Genomic DNA, 12527 nt, shown 5'->3' with positions numbered 1-12527 from the left:
GTTTCTGTTTTAAACCAAGTCAATCAAATTGAGCTAAAGTTTATTATAGGAAGACTTTCATGGCAGCAAATAAGTTGCTTTGAAGAACAGACAGAAAGGGAAGCTTTCCCCATCTCCTCTCCCAGGTTTTCCGTATTACCCCGTTCTGGTTGCTGGAATCTCCACCACAATATTAGCCTTGGCATTAACAATTAGGAGTGTTGAGAATTCAACTGTTACAGTACAGTCAGGCGCATTTTAGACCTGACTTTCAGTAGTCTGAGTGCCAGCACCACCCAGAAAGTGCTTCAGGCAGCAGAGTTCCTTGATGTTTACCCCTCTCTCTAATGCAAGTCTTTGCTTGTATAGTATATTACATGCCAGTGCTAGTCAGAGTGTCCTCTCTGCTGGCCCAGGGAAGATTTGCTACTATTCTACACTATTGTTCTTGTTCCGTTGCTAAGTCATGTCTGACTCTTTGAGACCCCATGGACCCCATGTACTTATCTGAAGAATGCCAAATAAGTACAAGTATAGGGAATAAGTGCTTTGAGCCTCTTTTCTAGCAGTTTGACAGAGAGATTTATGTCTGCCAGATCTAAAAATCGGGCACTCAAAATCTCTGTCATTCCATTTTGCTAGTAATTCCTTTTTATGGTATTTTATGAAGTACCAGTCCATAATTTATTGGCAATTTAAGAAACTGGTCCTTCACTATCGGTGGTTTGAGAAACACTGCCTTAGGCCACAAGGTCTAAACACCTTCTGATACTGCCCTCTCTCCCTACCTTGGCCACCTCCTGCCCACTTCCTAAATTCCTGCTCTTTGATTTTTCACTTAGGGGTTGCTCCTAGGCGAAAACCCTAGAAGGCTTCTCATGACTTGTGGCTTCCCATGACTTGTCAGTGTTATGGTTGGGAAGGAGCTTCTAGGTGATCCGACAGCCCCGTGTGCTTCCCTGCTATGGCCAAAGCACTTGGGATCATATCACACAGACTGTTCACGTCTCCGCCTCCCTCTGGAGAAAGTAAGCTCCGAAAGAGTGGAGCCATGTCTGTAAAGCTCTGTGTCCGTGTGCTTTACCCTGTAGCCCTCACACTCACCTGTACACGAGTGGATTAGCCAGTGAACGAAGGAGCAGAGGCGGTGCAGCCAGTCTCCAGGAGACTGTTTTGTGCAAGCGCCTCTTTTTACGCTTAGAGAGCAGTCAGGGCTTGCTTCTTAGGTCACTGACTTGAACTCTCTGCTTGTGGTCCTTGAGGCACAAAGTTGCTCCCAACAGGTTCTCGATCTCACGTCAGGGTTTGGAATAATACTGCTTTCCAGGCTACTCTCCCTGATTTCCAGGTTGCTTCATGGGTGGCCTGTCGCAGTGTGACTTCCTAATGTAGTCCTAATTATGTCTTCTTGGCCTTTTCCTTCTTCACTTTGCCCTTCATCAGTGCACACCCTTCTCCGCCTTAGGTCTCCTCGTACCCGGGTCATCTTCCTGCATTTCAGCGTGGTTCCCACCTTCCTGCCCACACCTGCGCTTACTGCCACCATGTCACCTGTTACCTTCTCTCTGTCTCCCCTTTTGTCTCTGTCCCTCTGTCTCTCTGCTTTGTTTTCTCTGTGTGTCTTTTGCTCTGATTCCACAACTACTCTGTCTCTTTCAAGTGTATTTAACATTTGAACCCTAACAATTACCAATAACAAGAAAAAATTTTATAATTCAAACACATCAGAATTGTTATCATTTATTATTTCATTAATGGCTACAAATGCTGTGTAATAATGCTACTTTATGACTGGATAAAAAGGTAAGATACAGAAAAAGAAAGAGAAAGACTCCCCAAATAAAGTGAGGGCATCAATGGCCAATTTTTTCTACTATAAAATTTTGCCTTTGAACTCCCCCTTGACACAGTCACACATCTCTCTATGTCATGGCTATCATTGCCAGATTTGGAACTCCAGAAAGTGGTGAGATATTGCTGCCTTCAGAGCTTCTTGAGTACGATTTTTGACCTGAATTATCTGGATAATTGTTATGTATCTATGACTGTACATAAGATCATTTACTGTATTAGATATGTATTACTGATTTTAAAGTTACTACCAACTTATTGGGTTAAAACAACACATCTTACTATTTCCATTTCTGTGGGATGGGGGTCTTTGCTGTTGTTGGTCAGTTGCTAAGTTGTGTCTGACTCTATGACCCCGTGGACTGCAGCACACAGGCCTCCCTCCCTCCCTGTCCTTCACGATTTTTCAGAGTTTGCTCAGATTCCCGACCATTGGTCATGCTTGTGAGCAGTGAGTGATGCTATCTAACCATCTCATCCTCTGCTGCCCTCTTCTCCTTTTACCTTCAAGGACTTATCTAGGTTTCCTGTATAGGATCTCAAGGCATCACCTAGCCATTTCTGAGCTCACTCAGGTTGTATTCCCTTTCTTTTCTGCCTCATTATCACCATCCTATTGACAAGTGCCAATCTATTCACAACCCCAACTTCCCTCAATTCCCAACACTAAAACTACTTGGTGCCTTCCTGAAGGTGCAGTTACACCTCTTCTAATTTCCAGGACCAATATTGACCAGAGGTAGGAATCACTAAAACCTCTTCCTCACCTCTTTTTGAGCATCCATCTCAATTCACCATAGTGTTGGTCCTGTCCTACCATGGGAGTTCGAGTCTGTTCAATTGTCTTTGACTACAGTCTCCTCCTCCTCCTCCTTCCCCTCCTTGGGGACCCCAGACTTCTTATCAACCTGCTTAGGAACTGCCTGTCTCATTTTCCTCTTTCTATCCAATCCCATTTCCCCCCATGAGGTACTAAATCACAATTTGGGAAGCAATTGGACCCAAGAGAAACAGGCCATCAATAAAATGCACTAGAGGTCCATTTATTGCTTTGCATACGTTAAGGCCAAGTTATCCTGTAACAAGACCAATAGCCCTAGGGGCTGAGCCTTGTGATGTCAAGCCCTGGCAGCTCCCTCCAGATTCCTTAAAAGCAAGCATGCTTTTTGCTTTCTCATCTGTTCATTACCAGGAGTCAACTTTTGTCTCTTTTGAGGGTAGGGAAGGGCTGTAATTTATTTACAAATAATATTTAATATAGGCAATGGCAGCCTGCAGCAGAAAGCCAGGCAGACTCTTCTCATCTCTCCTTGGGATAGCAGAGCATGGACAACAAGGAGGCGCTGGAGGAGACAGACAAGCAGACACTGGCAGACCTGGCTCACACTCGGTTGCATTTTTATTCAAAACAGTGACTTGAAATTCTATGATGTGAGGAAGTATCCTTTGATTTTATGTGCAAGTGTGAAACAGTGGAGGCTTCCCAGGTGGCACAGCAGTAAAGAACGCGCTTGCCAGTGCAGGACATGCAGGCGATGCCAGTTTGATCACTGTGTCGAAAAGATCCCCTAGAGGAGGAAATGGTAACACACTGTAGTATTCTTGCCTGGAAAATTCCATGGACAGAGGAGACTGGTGGGCTATAGTCATGAGGTCACAAAGAGTCAGACATGATTGAGCACGCATGCAGGGCTCAGGATGAAACAGTGACTTGGAAATTATTCAAGAAGAAAGTTTAAGCCCAATTTGCATAAATTGGAAAGTGAAAATTTTCAAGAGTTTAGAATAAAAAGATGTAAGCTTGAGTTATTTGAAAATTGCTTTGTGTTTCCTCTTCAGTTTGACACCATAAAATTCCCTGAAGTGTCCCCATTGGCAATGAAATGAGTGTCCTCTTACCAAATGCCTGTTACACAGCATCCATCTTCAGCTTAACTCCAGGAAAGTCATCAGCTATTAGTCTGGGAAAACTTTGCCCCATGGACTAGCTATTTTCATCAAATCTGTACCAAATGAAAGAAACACAGTTAAACATTATGCAGAGGCCCCATTGCAACAGTATGATGTCATATTAATGTCCCAGTGTGAAATCCTGGAAAAAATTCTAAAATGGTGTAAGGAAGTGTTAAAAATTATTTTGACTATAAATATATGTGACTATCTTGGGCTCAAAAACTTCAGTTCAGTTCAGTCGCTCAGTCGTGTCCAACTCTTTGTGACCCCATGAATCGCAGCACACCAGGCCTCCCTGTCCATCACCAACTCCTGGAGTTCACTCAGACTCACCTCCATCGAGTCAGTGATGCTATCCAGCCATCTCATCCTCTGTCGTCCCCTTCTCCTCCTGTCCCCAATCCCTCCCAGCATCAGAGTCTTTTCCAATGAGTCAACTCTTCGCATGAGGTGGCCAAAGTACTGGAGCTTCAGCTTCAGCATCATTCCTTCCAAAGAAATCCCAGGGCTGATCTCCTTCAGAATGGACTGGTTGGATCTCCTTGCAGTCCAAGGGACTCTCAAGAGTCTTCTCCAACACCACAGTTCAAAGGCATCAATTCTTCATGCTTTGCTTTCTTCACAGTCCAACTCTCACATCCATACCTGACCACTGGAAAAAACCATAGCCTTGACTAGATGGACCTTTGTTGGCAAAGTAATGTCTCTGCTTTTGAATATGCTATCTAGGTTGGTCATAACTTTCCTTCCAAGGAGTAAGCGTCTTTTAATTTCATGGCTGCAGTCACCATCTGCAGTGATTTTGGAGCCCCCAAAAATAAAGTCTGACACTGTTTCCACTGTTTCCCCATCCATTTCCCATGAAGTGATGGGACCGGATGCCATGATCTTCGTTTTCTGAATGTTGAGCTTTAAGCCAACTTTTTCACTCTCCTCTTTCACTTTCATCAAGAGGCTTTTTAGTTCCTCTTCACTTTCTGCCATAAGGGTGGTATCATCTGCATATCTGAGGTTATTGGTATTTTTCCTGGCAATCTTGATTCCAGCTTCTGCTTCTTCCAGTCCAGTGTTTCTCATGATGTACTCTGCATATAAGTTAAATAAGCAAGGTGACAATATACAGCCTTGACGTACTCCTTTTCCTATTTGGAACCACTCTGTTTTTCCGTGTCCAGTTCTAACTGTTGCTTCCTGACATGCATACAGATTTCTCAAGAGGCAGGTCAGGTGGTCTGGTATTCCCATCTCTTTCAGAATTTTCCACAGTTTATTGTGATCCACACAGTCAAAGTCTTTGGCATAGTCAATAAAGCAGAAATAGATGCTTTTCTGGAACTCTCTTGCTTTTTCCATGATCCAGCGGATGTTGGCAATTTGATCTCTGGTTCCTCTGCCTTTTCTAAAACCAGCTTGAACATCAGGAAGTTCATGGTTCACGTATTGCTGAAGCCTGACTTGGAGAATTGTGAGCACTGCTTTACTAGCATGTGAGATGAGTGCAATTGTGCAGTAGTTTGAGCATTCTTTGACATTGCCTTTCTTTGGGATTGGAATGAAAACTGACCTTTTCCAGTCCTGTGGCCACTGCTGAGTTTTCCAAATTTGCTGGCATATTGAGTGCAGCACTTTCACAGCATCATCTTTCAGGATTTGAAATAGCTCAACTGGAATTCCATCACCTCCACTAGCTTTGTTCGTAGTGATTTCTTCTAAGGCCCACTTGACTTCACATTCCAGGATGTCTGGCTCTAGGTCAGTGATCACACCATCGTGATTATCTGGGTCATGAAGATCTTTTTTGTACAGTTCTTCTGTGTATTCTTGCTTGTAAGAACTTGTAAGTTCTTCTTAATATCTTCTGCTTCTGTTAGGTCCATACCATTTCTGTCCTTTATCGAGCCCATCTTTGCATGAAATGTTCCCTTGGTATCCCTAATTTTCTTGAAGAGATCTCTAGTCTTTCCCATTCTGTTGTTTTCCTCTATTTCTTTGCATTGATCGCTGAGGAAGGCTTTCTTATCTCTTCTTGCTATTCTTTGGAACTCTGCATTCAGATGCTTATATCTTTCCTTTTCTCCTTTGCTTTTCACTTCTCTTCTTTTCACAGCTATTTGTAAGGCCTCCCCAGACAGCCATTTTGCTTTTTTGCATTTCCTTTCCATGGGGATGGTCTTGATCCCTGTCTCCTGTACAATGTCACGAACGTCCGTCCATAGTTCATCAGGCACTCTGTCTGTCAGATCTAGTCCCTTAAATCTATTTCTCACTTCCACTGAATAATCATAAGGGATTTGATTTAGGTCATACCTGAATGGTCTAGTGGTTTTCCCTACTTTCTTCAATTTAAGTCTGAATTTGGTAATAAGGAGCTCATGATCTGAGCCACAGTCAGCTCCTGGTCTTGTTTTTGCTGACTGTATAGAGCTTCTCCATCTTTGACTGCAAAGAATGTAATCAATCTGATTTCAATGTTGACCATCTGCTGATGTCCATGTGTAGAGTCTTCTCTTGTATTGTTGGAAGAGGGTGTTTGCTATGACCAGTGCATTCTCTTGGAAAAACTCTATTAGTCTTTGCCCTGCTTCATTCTGTATTCCAAGGCCAAATTTGCCTGTTACTCCAGGTGTTTCTTGACTTCCTACTTTTGCATTCCAGTCCCCTACAATGAAAAGGACATCTTTTTTGGGTGTTGGTTCTAAAAGGTCTTGTAGGTCTTCATAGAACCGTTCAACTTCAGCTTCTTCAGCATTACTGGTTGGGGCATAGACTTGGAATATTGAATGGAATATCATAGACTGTGATATTGAATGGTTTGCCTGGAAACAAACAGAGATCATTCTGTCGTTTTTGAGATTGCATCCAAGTACTGCATTTCGGACTCTTTTCTTGACCATGATGGCTACTCCATTTCTTCTGAGGGATTCCTGCCCGCAGTAGATATAATGGTCATCTGAGTTAAATTCACCCATTCCAGTCCATTTTAGTTCGCTGATTCCTAGAATGTCGACATTCACTCTTGCCATCTTTTGTTTGACCTCTTCCAATTTGCCTTGATTCCTGGACCTGACATTCCAGGTTCCTATGCAATATTGCTCTTTACAGCATCGGACCTTGCTTCTATCACCAGTCACATCCACAGCTGGGTATTGTTTTTGCTTTGGCTCCATCCCTTCATTCTTTCTGGAGTTATTTCTCCACTGATCTTCAGTAGCATTTTGGGCACCTACTGACCTTCTCACTGGAGAAAGGAATGGCAAACCACTTCAGTATTCTTGCCTTGAGAACCCCATGAACAGTGTAAAAGCTTAGTACATAAAACAGTACTTTGTCCAGATACAAGGATATCATGCTCTTCACAGAGGGACCATACACTATGTCTGAGGTCAGTTTTCTAAGTCTAGACACAGAGAGTCTAAGTGTCTTTCCACCTCAGATGCTTGAGGACTGTGTATACAAATGATGCAAAATGAATTAAATAATTGGCTAAAGTAAACTTTCAGCTCTTTATCACACTTGGTCTTCAGCCTGATACACCTGGGCTTCTTATGGTGACGCATTGTCTGGGCCTCAGCTGGTCTCTGCTGATGCCTTTTGGTGTCTGGATATATGATCCAATGATCATCCATTCTGAGATTCCTTGGTTATATCTGGGAAGTTGAATGATTATAAGCTGTCATCTTCATAATCAGAAAATTTGAAATTAGAGAAACTTTGATTGTGGGAGTAGGGGATATCCTTAAAGAAAAAATAATAATTTTCCCAATTAGGCTTCATATGAAGTCATTCCTATCACTACTTACCTCCAGTATTTGTCCTCTACAAAGAAGCATCTTTTCTTCTTTTCCTTATCAGAAGTAGCTACATCAGTTTTCTTTATGGTTGGAGGAAAACCCAGGGTGTGGATGTCTCTTAGATAACCTGCTTGCATCTCAACTCTTCTGACAGCCCAGAACTCATTGCCTATTGAAAAGAGAAGCCCAAGAAAATTTGAGTGAAGTTGTTTGGTTTTAGAAATGCTTTTAGAGCAGTGTTGTGGAAAACGGAAGTCTTGGTTTTATTTCAACCAATTTATAGGTGGTATTTAGTCCCTGAATGAATGTATGAATGAATGTGTGAGTGAAAAAATAAATGAGTAGATAACTTGGTCCACTCTCTTTCTGGGTCTTATATTTATTACCAATAAATTACAGTGACCAGTACTAGTTATTTTGTCTAATTGCTGGTGACTTCTTAATCTAAATTTCCAACCTAGAAGTCTCTCCCAAGCTTCACATCAGTAAGTCAATCACTTACTGGACACTTTGTAGCTCCTGGAACAAATTCTGTGCAGATGCCCAGGGACCATTGTAATCACAGTTAATCTTGGTCATTAGGTTAAAATTTAGTAAAGTTATTTAGAAACAGTTTGGGGTGAGGGGAAGCTCCTAAACTAGAGACACTGACATGTTTATTTGAACAGGTGAACTAGAAACTTATTTTCTGTCATTTTTTTCTGATCTTTATTTTTAAGAGAAAAGAAACCAGATGGTAAGAAAAGAAATCCCAGGGCACATTTTAGGGTCAAACCTGATTCAATGTAATTGATTTTTCCTTAATCATCTGTAGTAAAAGGAAAGAGAAGCATTGTTAACATGTTCATTCTAAAACCTCCACAAATTCCTAAGCTGTGAAAGTAAGATTAATGATGCTTCAACATTGTGCTTGCTGACAGCAAAGAAGAAAATGCAGCTTCTTTTCTTTCAGCATTTCTGAAATGCTGTCAGAAATGCTGACAGCAAAGAACTTTATTTCATAAAGTTCTTCAACGATGATTGAAACAAAGAGTGCTTCCGGTGGGTACCATCAAATAATCAGAAATTCCAGTTCTTAGGATGTTCCATTTACTGCTCATTCTAGGTAATCAGGTCACTCTTGGATAGTGTCAGACGTTATTCCTGAAATCATCCAGAGATGTTTATGACCCGCCTGCTGCGTCCTCAGCCCATGGTTCATCATCATCAAAGTGAACATCTCCATACAAACCAGGCCTGGTGGAGAGGTGTGACCCGAAACTTTTCCAGGTACATCAAAAATGATCAAAGTCTCCAAGTTCTGGGAGAGGAAAAATACTGGTGGAAATATAGGCAATCAGAATTTCTTTATGCCCCTTTTCAATAAGACAACACCAGATCAATGAAAACATTTTATTTTATTTATTAACTTTGAGTGCAAAGTCATTATGTCAGCTTTTCCTTCATAGATCCTGAAGAACCTAAGTGGCGTCACCTCCTCCCAGAACTGTCAGAGCTTTCGGAGTGGCAGAATTAACACGTCTCTAGGCAAATTCAGTGTATAATTCACAATTCTATATGGAAAAAAAAAATTGAAGGTACTATTTCTCCTGTGACAGTAATTTATAAAATCTCAGTATTATGTGTAAAATCTCTGTGGACCCATTACTTGTCAGATGAGTTTTCCTCCGTCTCTTTGGGCTTACCAGGAAAGACGCAGAAGTGACCGATGCCAGGAACCCCAGCTCTGGGCTTGTGTGTCACCTCCAGGGAGTCAGAGTCCAGCTTCTCTGTCACATCCAACCCCAGGAACCTCTGGATTTCTTGCATTTTTTTAAAACCACAAGACCACTGTCCTTTCTGCTAGTAAATTCTTTCACGTATTTTTCAGGATTGTAGTATTTTTCCAGATATTAATATTTTATTTTTGTGCTATTCTTTATATTTTATTGCAATTTAGTTTGTTCAGTTCAGTTCAGTTCAGTCACTCAGTTGTATCCAACTCTTTTGCGATCCCATGGGCAGCAGCATGCCAGGCTTCCCTGTCCATCACCATCTCCTGAAGTTTGCGCAAACTCATGTCCATTGAGTCAGTGATGCCATCCAACCATCTCATCCTCTGTCGTCCCCTTCTCCTGCCCTCGATCTTTCCCAGCATCAGGGTCTTTTCAAATGAGTCAGTTCTTCGCACCAGGTGCCCAAAGTATTGGAGTTTCAGCTTTAGCATCAGACTTTCCAATGAATATTCAGGACTGATCTCCTTTAGGATGGATGGTTGGATCTTGTTGCAGTCCAAGGGACTCTCAAGAGTCTTCTCCAACAACACAGTTCAAAAGCATAAATTCTTCAGTGCTTAGCTTTATTTATAGTCCAACTCTCACATCCATACATAACTATTGGAAAAACCATAGCTTTGATTAGATGGACCTCTGTCGGTAAAGTAATGTCTCTGCTTTTTAATATGCTGTCTAGGTTGTTCATAGCTTTTCATCCAAGGAGCAAGTGTCTTTTAATTTCATGGCTGAAGTCACCATCTGTACTGATTTTGGAGCCCAAGAAAATAAAGTCTGTCACTATTTCCATTGTTTCCCCATCTATTTTCCATGAAGTAATGGGCCTGGAAACTTGAATTTAAATATTCAGATCCGGCCTGCTTAAAGAAAAAGAAGCCATCCTCTTGCTTTTTAAAAATCTTTTCATCTTTTCCTCCTCCCCAAGTACAAAAGAGGAAATTGGATTGAGATTTGTAATGGGGAACTATTTAAAATATTGTCCACCTAACCTCTCACTTTTGCTCAAAAGAAGCATTTCTCTCTCTTTTTTTTCCTCAGCCAAGTATGTTTTTCACATACCAAGTCCATATAACTGTCTTATCAAACTAACTTTTTAATACAGAGGATCCTAAAATTATTATAGTATAGAATTATACTTTTCTCTCACTAAAGTTGAATTAACTCTACTCTATCTAAAGTATGTAACTTCAAAGTGATAGCAGACTAAATTAATGAGTGTGCAGGAATGATCCTCTGAGTACCACATGCCACCTCTACTCTATTTGAAGTAGATTGGACAAGGTGTGATTTCTAGAAACTGGAGGCTCTGAGATCCCCATGCCAGAGCTGGAGAGAAGCTTGGGTACTCACTGAACCAGTGAAGTCAACCTATGTCTTAATGCAGCCAAGGAGTTTGCTCTACACAATGAAGTAAAATGGACGCTAGCTGAAAGTCAGAGGTAGGGGGAGCTGACATCCAGACTTAGAATCAACTGGACTATGAACAAGTGTATAACTTCTGTGGGCCATTGTTTTGCCGTCCGTATAAAAGGAGGTGAATATAACATCATTCACCTGGTTATCATATGTGTTTTATGCTGGTGTATATTATTCACTCCAATATATTTACTAGAAGAAGCTTGCTGGCCTGAAATATATCTGACAATGCTCTCAGGTATTTCTTTGGCAAGCTCTGAGGTGCTTCATCTCTGTTTGAGTCGTAATTTTATTGGTGTTTACATACCCTGTTGGTGGATCTTATTATGCAGTAATGATGCAATGAAAGTTAAAGATACATTAAGAGCTATTATTATAACTGGTACATATCTTGGGCGTAATGTTAGTGTGTAAATTTAAAACATCACATCTGGAAGAAACTAATGACTTGGGATGAGAAGAATCCTGTGTTTAAGGTATTCATTACTTACTAAACTTACTGGAGTGTGTGTATACATTCAGCCAAGTATACAATTGTTTCTCAAAAAAAGGTGAACCCTTCCTAAGTCTAGAGCTATTACTGTATGCCAGGCCCTAAATATATGTTATTTCTAATCTGTAGAACAACCTTACAGAGTAGAGATTAGGATCAAAAAATTAAGTAATAAACTCAAGCTCAGGGGTAAGCCATTACACAAAATTAAATGGTTAAGTGATTACCCAAAATTCTAACTATTGCACCTTAGATGTTTATCAAAAGCTTCTTGGTTTGAAACTTGGCTCTCCCCCAACCTTTTTCTCTCATATTTTGATACTGTTTATTTTTCTCATTTTTGAAACTGACCCCAATTTTGCCTTTGATTTACCTCTTTGCTGCTAAGTCACTTCAGTCGTGTCCAACTCTGTGTGACCCCATAGACGGCAGCCCACCATGCTTCCCCGTCCCTGGGATTCTCCAGGCAAGAATACTGGAGTGGGTTGCCATTTCCTTCTCCAATGCATGAAAGTGAAGTCGCTCAGTCATGTCCAACTCTTCACGACCCCATGGACTGCAGCCTACCAGGCTCCTCCGTCCATGGGATTTTCCAGGCAAAAGTACTGGAGTGGGTTACTTCTTCAGTTTTGTTCTTTTTTCCCCAACTGTCTGATCATATGGGCTTCCCTTGTGGCTCAGCTGGGAAAGAATCCGCCTGCCATGTGAGAGACCTGGGTTAGATTCCTGGGTTGGGAAGATCCCCTGGAGAAGGAAAAGGCTACCCACTCCAGTATTCTGGCCTGGAGAAAACCATGGACTAAACGGGTCTCAAAGAGTTGGACATGACTGGGAAACTTTCTCTTCACTTGACTTCATCTGGTCATTACAGCTCATTCAGCATCTTCTGATCTGTGCCTACATACTTTGTCACCTGAAGCTTGTGGCCTGTGCCGCACAGATGTTGTAAAGCCATACAGACAGAAATATAGTCCATCACATCCTGTAACTAAGATTGAGAAATGTATAACAGATTCTCACTTAAGGTATCTAGTTATTGGGTAAGCTATCAATTTCAACATCCAACAACCTAAGATTATAGATATAAACACTTGACCTTGGGTATGGCATGATCACTAGACCATTCAGGTATGACCTAAATCATCTCCCTTATGATTATACAGTGGAAGTGAGAAATAGATTTAAGGGCCTAGATATGAAAGACAGAGTGCCTGATGAACTATGGAATGAGGTTCGTGACATTGTACAGGAGACAGGGATCAAGACCATCCC

General features: G+C 41.4%; 1 pseudogene; it reads right to left on the bottom strand.

The window, feature by feature from the left end:
• Positions 1-8737: 8737 nt before the first annotated feature.
• Positions 8738-9463, bottom strand: LOC139176157 (stromelysin-2-like; annotated as a pseudogene).
• Between the last annotated feature and the right edge of the window lie 3064 nt (positions 9464-12527).

This window comes from Bos indicus, chromosome 15, assembly GCF_029378745.1.
Source record: "Bos indicus isolate NIAB-ARS_2022 breed Sahiwal x Tharparkar chromosome 15, NIAB-ARS_B.indTharparkar_mat_pri_1.0, whole genome shotgun sequence".
Classification (NCBI taxonomy): domain Eukaryota; kingdom Metazoa; phylum Chordata; class Mammalia; order Artiodactyla; family Bovidae; genus Bos; species Bos indicus.
Note: the sequence above shows the minus strand (reverse complement) of the source record. Positions and strands in the feature narration are given on the sequence as shown.